Source organism: Protomyctophum bolini (genome assembly GCF_963924005.1).
Source record: "Protomyctophum bolini genome assembly, chromosome: 7".
NCBI lineage: Eukaryota > Metazoa > Chordata > Actinopteri > Myctophiformes > Myctophidae > Protomyctophum > Protomyctophum bolini.
In genome coordinates, this window is record NC_137868.1 from 17,208,651 (window position 1) to 17,217,759 (window position 9,109).

The following is a 9,109-nucleotide window of genomic DNA, read 5'->3' on the forward strand; positions in this document are numbered from 1 at the left end:
CAAGATCTGATACACATCGGGCCTCTGTGGTGAAGTGGACGACTGGCTGACTGAGTACCACCAGGTTGACTTGGCTGTCATGTCACACAATGCTCTTGTTTCAACTGTTCAAACTGCCATCACCTACTGCCCTTAACAGACACGGCACAGTATTTGTGTCAATGACTCTAATAAAGGTTGCTACTTATTAAGAGGATTGTACGGGTTTAGTTCTATACAACTCGTGCTTGTAGGCCATTAATTCCACATACCGGTAGGCCTAGAAGCTACAGAGAACCAAATAAAATGACTTGCTGCTATGGTAACCAATAGAGTTGTCGTTGTTCTTTTGGGAAGTTGAGTGTCTAATGAAAACATGAGGTCATGCTAGCACACGCAAACCCATACTGTTGCTTTTCCAGCTTCTTTTTGAGCGGTGCCTCCGCTCCATTACGCAGCTGTGTGTGTCCCTGTGTATGTATGTGTGTCTGTATCTGTGTCCGAGCACGGACAGCTGGAACACCTAAAGTGGCCAGTAGAGTACAGCTGCACAGGGTAAAGTGTACACTACAGTACGAGCCCTGGGCGCGTTCCTGGGGGTCTGGATGTTCCAGGGACCCCCACATTGAGCCCCCGGGGACCCCCACAGGGTAAGTCTGTCATTTCTCAACCGTTTCGGACACAGGGCGGCTCGCCGGCACCCTGGGGTCCTGGATGTTCCAGGGACCGCCACATGGTAACTCTTTTCTCAAGTCAGTTGATTAAAGGCACAAAACAGAAAGATCCCCCATTTCAATTAACCTAGAATCTGTCGGCTTACTTATTAGGTCGTTCTGCAAAGAACAGTGCAGACAGACAGTGGGGGAAAAATATGGATAATCAATTATATGTACACCCTAATTATTGAGCTGCACTGACCCCAAACTCCATATTTGATTAATGATTCGTGGGGGGGGGTTCACAGACTCTCTCAAATTTAATTGTGGAGCATCTTGCTATTAACCTGGCGCTGCCAGATGAGGGCGGTATTGCGGAAACATATTCCCCAACACAACACTCATCTGGGATCTCTGACGGAGTTGAGCCCTGAGTCAGATCTGCTTCGTACCGAACCAATCAGCGTGAGCTAAAGGCGGGATGCGGATGTGACGGTATATAGACACGTCGATATGATTGGTTGTGTTTGCACGCCCACACGGTGATAGACAGACGCTCCCATCCAATCATCTACCATGTATCTTGAAAAAAAGGAACAGCCCCGTCATCGAATTTGCTTCCGCGATCCCAGATCCAAATAAGCTGTGAAACAAATTTGTGTAGCAAGCTTTTTGGATCTGGCAGCGTCAGGTTATCTTGCTATGCCATCAGAAATAAACACAATGTTGACAAATAAGAAAAGAGATAAAGGAAAATCGAGTGTCCACTGTCCACACTACTTAAAACACAACACATGCTTAGCACTCTAGGGAAAACGTGGCGCCAGTGCCAGAGAAATCTGTGAAAAACCAAAGAAGAAGAGCAGCCCTCTGACTAACCAAGGTTAATTAAATAAGGTTAGGAAGCGAAGACTGTACGGTCGACTCCATGTTGCTCCCTGGAAGGAAAGAAACATGTGCAATGAGCTATATGCAGCCAACACTTCCACATTCAGCTTCCTTGGTCTCAATTGCGCATGTTTCTTTCCTTCCAGGGAGCAACATGGAGTCCACCGTACGCCGTACGGTCTTCGCTTCCTAACCTTATTTAATTAACCTTGTGACTAACCAGGAAGTGTAGCCATCCATAGCTGTTGTTATGGTCTCCTCTCATAGTTATATATACTAGAGACGTCACCAGATTTCTCCTCTCATCCACTTGCATTGAGTTGCTCACCCAGTGCATGAGGCGTTCTTCCGGGTTGGAAACAGTGCATTCTGGGATTGCATATTCGCTATATGTGAACGCGCTGGGCCGTTGAATATCATTGCGTGCGTTCACATATGAAACATAGCGTTCACATATGGAGCATGGCACGTTAACACGAGCAACGCATAGTGCCTGGCCCAATTGGGCCCATAGTGCTAGTGCATTACCGGTTTCGGCCACCATGTCTTTTGCGCTTCAGTGTTTCCTCTTGGTGACGTCTCTATTATATATATATATACTCTAAGTCTCCTCTGGATTCAATATTAGCAACCTGCGGTGGTAGCATCATTGGCTTAGCTCGTTTTCAGGTTTTATACGGTCCAAAACATCCCAGATTGTCTCATTTTGACCAGAAAAATGCAAATAAGCGTGCGCCTGCGTGAACATCATGTGCACGTTGGATGCAATATATATATTATATATAATCAAATTTTTATCAAATCTCGTGATTGGCAATGCCAGAGTAGGGTACAGTAGCCAATCACGAGATTATCTCGTCAAAATTGAGTTAAGGCGATGGCTTGGACCAGTCTTTGAGACCTGAGCTGAACAAAGCTGAAATAAATAAGCACAGCAAAAGAAAAAAGTTTAAAAAGTTGGGACGTGCTCCTAGCCTCCTATAGATCCATAATATGAACAGAGGGAAAGGTAGTGAAAAATAGCTCTGTGTCTGAAACCAACAGTGTAATGGCTACAGTAGGACATCACGTAACCCATTGGGGAACACAACCCTTAAGACTAATTTTATTTTACTAAATTTACTATGCTTTATAGTAGTAAATGACTCAAAGTATAGTATACTTGAGCAACATACTATGAAGTGAATTAAGACTTTTTACTAAGTCGATTTCTATTCTAGACATACTAAGAAAAGTATATATGCAACAGTGTTATGGGGAGAAAGACAGATTCTGGCATATAATATATATATATTATATGCCAGAATCTGTCTTTCTCCCCATAGTTTGCTCTTGCACTACCCTCCTATTCTCAATTAAAATAAAGCCAAATAAGGTAGCCTACTTGGTTGAATTATGTAAGAGAAAACAACACTATCAAGACGTTATCTGCTTGATAATGATGCACAATTATCCTATTGTGGTGAAACTGAGTGATGTCACCTAATTCAAAGCTTTTTCCCCAAGTTATGGTGATTTTATGTTTCTGCAGGATGACTGACTGGCTCAGTGGCTTTTCAACAAGAATGTATCACATTCCACTCCAGCCAAGTTTTGTTTTGAGTCCAAATCAGCTGGATTGTACACACAACCTAGGGTGACTAGACTAGAGCAATGGTTCCCAAACTGGGGCTCCCCAAATTATTTTGAGGGGGGTCCCCAGATGATTAGCTGAATGTGCAACATTGTTTTCTCGCTCAACAGTAAACAAACCAACATGTATGTGTATACAGGGTATCTGCACATTTCTAAGTGACAATTGAATACTTTTTTTAATATCTCTAAAATGAAAAAATAAAAACACCATTACTATGTCAAAAGTAGCCAACAGCCTACAACTACAAAAAAAAGTCAAACATCAACCAAATTATATGTTACCTCAGGAAGAGGCAAGAATTGCGAAAATAGATCTGTGGAACCGAGTCAAACAAAATGTTATGCCTCTACAATTCCAAGTGCTTGTCAGGGCGGGAGGAAGGGAGGTAGGGGATGGAGGCAGTAAAGTTTGAAGCACTGGTTCTCAACATGGGGTCCGGATGGGAGAGAGGGCACGGGTTCGAATCCCGGGTAGGACACCCAAGTTGAAGTTAAGGAATGCAGTCTTTATACACTGCTGCACCGATAATGACCCATAAGGATCCAAACGAAATGTACTAATTGTGACTGACAGGCCCTCCAGCAAGCATGTAAAGTGACATTCCATTCCAGCACAGTTTTGTTTTAGTCCGAAAACTCCGAATCAGCTGTTTTTTGTGCCTTTAGACCAGACAGAACTCACGACGTGTTCTTCTGCAGCCAAACACAACATTCTTCCAGCCACCGTCTGCTCTGGTCAACTAACTAAATACGCTCACAGAAAAGTAGCCGATCTACAAGCTCTCAACGCTTCAAGGACGCGACCCATTGCGAGCTTGCAGATCGGCGATTTTCGGCGAGCGACACCGTCGCACCACCACACGTACGAAGCAGCCAGCAGCTGGAGGAGACAGGAGAGGGATAACAAAAACCTCCCTAGTAGCAAATAACATCCCCTTTAAAATAGATACATTTTGACAAATATACCAAAACGTGCGTGTCCATCACTCGCATAAACATTAAAAAAGAGAGAGAGAGAGAGCAGAACAACGTTACTCACCTGAAGAGACAAATGACGGACAAACGTCTAGTTAAGGTTTCCTGTTACAAAGTTGCCGTGTGTCAGTGGAAAAAAACATTGCACACGGAAGTACTGAATCCAAAAAGAACAACCCCCATATATATATAAATATGTTGTTTGTTCTGTTTTTTTCTTTCTTCGGTCTGTCGAATTCGCGGAGCACTGATTAAAACAACGGCACGCAATGGCGCATGTTGTTTTTTTTGCCAAAAGAGATAAATGGACCCACAACGAAACGAAGCTCGAAACGAACGGGTTGTAAAACTGGTTATATTGTAACTTTCCGCCTCGGTCTTCCTGTCGGGCTCTTAGGTCGGGCTGTCAAGAGAAAAAAAGGGGGAGAAAAAAAAGGTCCTAAATGGGTTGTTTCCGTACTGTGTTACACTGAATTCAGTCCCCTCGTTTAAAGAGCACAGAGTGGTGGGCACAGACTCTATGGCACAGACACTGTTTTTTTTCTCTCTTTTTTTCAAAGTTATGTTATTTTAGCAAACACATGAAGGGACTCTTTTAGAAGCCAAACTTGCAAAGTTATCATTAATATTATGCAAAATAGCCCATATAACAATCCGATTTAGAATGAGTAATGTTAATGTATTAATGTGTTCATGACATATGTTACAGCTGCAAAGAGAGAGATATGGGGCTGGTTTAATTTACCCTATGTGATGCTGAGTAGGCCTGTACCTTACATAATGTATCATCATTTCAGCAGTGCTTTGTATAATGATCTAAATCTGCAAAGTATTAAACTATAATGTGAAAGTGAAATACTTAAAGTAGGCTACTTAAACTTAATTCCCTGCCCACAGTCGGACATAGTCTTCTGGATGGTTTATATCTGAGTTGTGGACCTACATATTGTCAGACAATAACTAATCTGTGCATGTGATGTCACTGATGTGCACTTATACTGCTGTTACTATTAATTATCATTTTTAGCCTATTATGGCCAGTATCCGATATAATTTCCTAGACAACATAGCGCCAAGTCTGCGGCTTGTCAAATCAAATCCACAGTATCAGATCAGGTAAGGTTGGTTGGTTCCTCTCTCCACACACAGTAGTCAGTTTCATCTACTGGGCTAACGTCCGTCTTCAAATTACACCGAGTACACACAACACTACTCGCATCTGTTTGCCTGCCAGTGTACCTAAACCTTTGCCAATGTTTGCAGAGCTTAAATGAAACTTTGTTCTGTTCCTCTCAAGTCCTCGAGGTAGCAGCATCGCTTCCACACACTGCTGCATACACAGTCTTCACTGCGCCACCTTGTGGACAATAAAGGTATGACTCCGTCTTGTTCGTTCGTTGTGATTATTAGGAATAAAGCCTGATAATGTAATAATGGGTCCAGAGCTCTAATGGGTGACAGATTATATAAATACAGATTGAGGAAAGCAATTTGTAAATTGTATTTGGTTGGGACAGATTTTTTTTTATATGTAGGCTTGTATGAAGATACTTTCTGATTTTCTGTATTTTAAATAGGCCTACAGAATATATATATAATGTTATTAGTATTATGTCACTTCTACTCCACCTGGCTTATCCAGACTCGATTTCAACCACAAATGAGAGGCCTCAACTAGTGAATGAAGCCTTAAAGTTAGTTTAATTTTGTGATAACTACATAACTCATACATGGCATACATGTCCGGGTCATGGCCAGACAGGCCTAATATTGATTATTTGTGATGCAATGTATCCTGGTCAGTATCCCGGTGTCAGTATCATGGTGTCAGTATCCAGGAGAGTTGTGACTCCATAGTGACCTCCATGTCGTGCACTAGTAGGCTACTGACTATTGCAACGCCCTCCTTATTGGCCTCCCCTTTTACGCTCCCCTGCTGGCTCCCACCATGTGTTGCCCTATACAGAGTAGCCTACAAAACACTGATGTTGGCCCATAAAGCAACCAAAGGCATGGCACCCACATACCTTCAAAGCCTGATCCAACAACAACCCCTCCATCTCACTATAACATCAGCCAAGTTGAGCCAACACAGGGAAGCTGCCTGAACCTTCCCTAAAACACCTGAGACAACACTCCACACGTCTCAGACTCTTCTCCCATATGTCTCCCAAACTGTGGAACAAACTCCCCATTGCAGTTAAAACTGCACTCACTCCCAATCCTCCCAATCAGGGACGGATTAACCCCCATGAGGGCCCCTGGGCCAGTAATTTTTTCAGGGCCCCCATAGGGTGCGTGCGCGCGATTTTTTTGTCTTTTTCCATGTTTTTCTCATCTTTTCGACCTAAATTTAACAAAATCAACAGCCAATGAAGGGCCTCAGGAGCCCTTTTCAGGGTGTCAACCCCAGTACCACGCGGGTACCAAATGGAAATTGCGGAAATGGATAAAGGCGCTATATAAATGTATACATTAACAGGGGTCTCCCTGTCTCTCCAGCTATTTAAGAAAATACATTTTCAGGTAGGTGACACAATTTCAGCCAATCAGGAGAAAGTATAGCCATTTATCAGCTTCATTTTTATAGTGTTCCGGTTCCAATTTTGTCTGATCATTTCTTTGTGTCATCACTTACAATTCCACTGGTTTAATCTGTATCCTGACTGCTTTCTCTATCCTGATTGGACAAAATTGGTATCCTGACCTGAAAGCTGGAGAGACATGGAGACTCCTGTTACTGAACACTTGATAGCAATGAGTACTATCGCAATAATTTTAACCAAAGAAAATTGTAAACTGTAATTGTACACAGTAAACAGTAACAGTGTTCATTTAGGTCTGACTCTGAATGTTAGATAGTATGGGACTTAGATTTGAACACTCTTCTGTGTTAAATTAACAGGTTGCAGTGTATAGTAGTGGTAACATTGAAACATATGCTTACTCCAAAATAAATTGTAAGCCTATTGTAATATTCTAAATTGAATTGAATTATACAACTCATTTGGCTGGTAACCCCTGGAAGTTGGCTTGAACTCATTCAAGCACCCCTGGTGTTCCCCGGATCCCAATTTAAAATGTTACAGTGTTGTATATATATACAGTCTAATCCGGGAGCTAAACGGTGTTGACTAAAACCATTGGGCTCAGTTTGTAAATAATTTAGGTTGTGCCTGGTGGACAAGGTGAATATCAAACATAATAAACTTTATGATACAAATCTGACCAGCTCCAAACCTACAGAGCAAGAATCCCTCTTCACCTTCCAAGGCTAAATATCATTGATTCGCACAGTGAATGCATGAAATGAAGCCACGCAGCACTCGTCCAGAATAATGTTTATTGCTTTTGAAGATATTCATCTTTTCTTCTTCTTCTTCTTTTTTTACCACTTGGCATTTTTCCTCTTTTACAGTAAAACAAAGAAAAAGGAACAGGATAAAACCAACGCATCCATTTTGGATGTGCACACACACATAGCCGTGTATGCAGATGTATGCATGCACACACGCACACACACACACACACACACACACACACACACACACACACACACACACACACACACACACACACACACACACACACACACACACACACACACACACACACACACACACACACACACACACACACACACACACACACACACACACACACAAACCTATTTACAGCTGTTAGGTGTACTGTACCACCACCATACAGAGATGTCAGAGGGCTTTTTCCTGTAGCAAATCAACAAACATAGAACTTTACATTAAGTTTACAATAGAGCTTTCACAACTAATCGTATACTGCCACTGTACTGTATGACAAAACATAAGGCTCTGAAGCTGTACAGGATGAGCTAGTAGTATTGCACTCTGTGCTGAAAGACACGGACGATAAGAAGAGGGGTGTTTGTTGTCCTTCGGTAGGCAGAGCAAAGATAAAAGGTGTCTCTTCTTTAATTATTCTTTTGTTTTCCACATTTAATGTCTTCGAGCAAAAAAACCTGAAGACAAACAAACAAATAAAGTAACAAATAAACAAACAAATAATTTAAATAAACAAATAGATAAATAAATAAATAAATAAAACATTGCCCTGCTGTCTGCGTGGACGAGAAGCATTGATTGAAAAATAATCAACAACAGATTTTGAAGCAGAGGAAGGATTGGATGGGGGCAGCAGGGAGGGAGGGGGGCAGAGACCAATATTATTCACATTTGACTAATTACAGTACAGTTACATTGGGCAAATGATAACAATAAAAAAAAATACGTCTGCCGGCGTATATTAAACCCAAAGGGTTCATATGTACTGTAGGGCATCTGGCAAAATGACCAAGGGGCACAATTAACTGGGGTTGAGACAAATCCAAGACGATTCCCAGTGTGAACTCTGTCCTCATTGTAGAAAAACATCTTCAGAGCACAAATCTTCTGCCCTTTAAATAATTGTGTTACACCTAGGCTTTTTTTTTATCCAACATTTGTTTTCCTTAAATACTGAATTAAATCACAACGATACAGCTAAATCTTGAATAATAATTAAATGTAATGTACACCATAATAAAATATATACATGGAAATATTCATACAAATTCTTGACTGGCCCAGTTTTCCTTCGCCTCTCTTTTTCTTTCCCCTTAAAAAAATGTGAAGGAAATATTTGAACCACAGGACAAAACTACAGTCATACACAAATATAAATATGGAGTTCAATATTTAAATAATACATAATAAAGTGATAAGTAAGTGCAAATTTGAGTCTCAAATCACACACACAATCAGTTTGAAAATAGGGAGAATTGAGCACTTGACAGACATGGATTTCATGAGTCACCACTAGGTGGCAATATTTGATTATGTTTCAGAATCAGAAGAATTACTGACAAATCTGTAAAATTGGATCGATTTTTGAACATTATTTTTTCATTCTGTTCTGTATGTATAGGGATGTTTTGTATTTGTTTGTTAAGGCGGGCTATG

General features: G+C 41.3%; 1 protein-coding gene across 5 annotated transcripts in view; it reads right to left on the minus strand.

The window, feature by feature from the left end:
- Window positions 1-4,577, minus strand: part of arhgef1 (Rho guanine nucleotide exchange factor (GEF) 1) — a 56,845-nt gene extending 52,268 nt beyond the window's left edge. For 3 of the 5 annotated variants that reach the window (XM_080767705.1, XM_080767703.1, XM_080767702.1), the window contains exon 1: window positions 4,198-4,576. The gene's annotated coding sequence lies outside the window, so the exon portion shown is untranslated. Of the gene's footprint in view, window positions 1-4,197 lie in introns of all 5 variants that reach the window. The other 2 variants (XM_080767704.1, XM_080767706.1) reach the window with 2 other exon arrangements.
- Window positions 4,578-9,109: the final 4,532 nt, after the last annotated feature.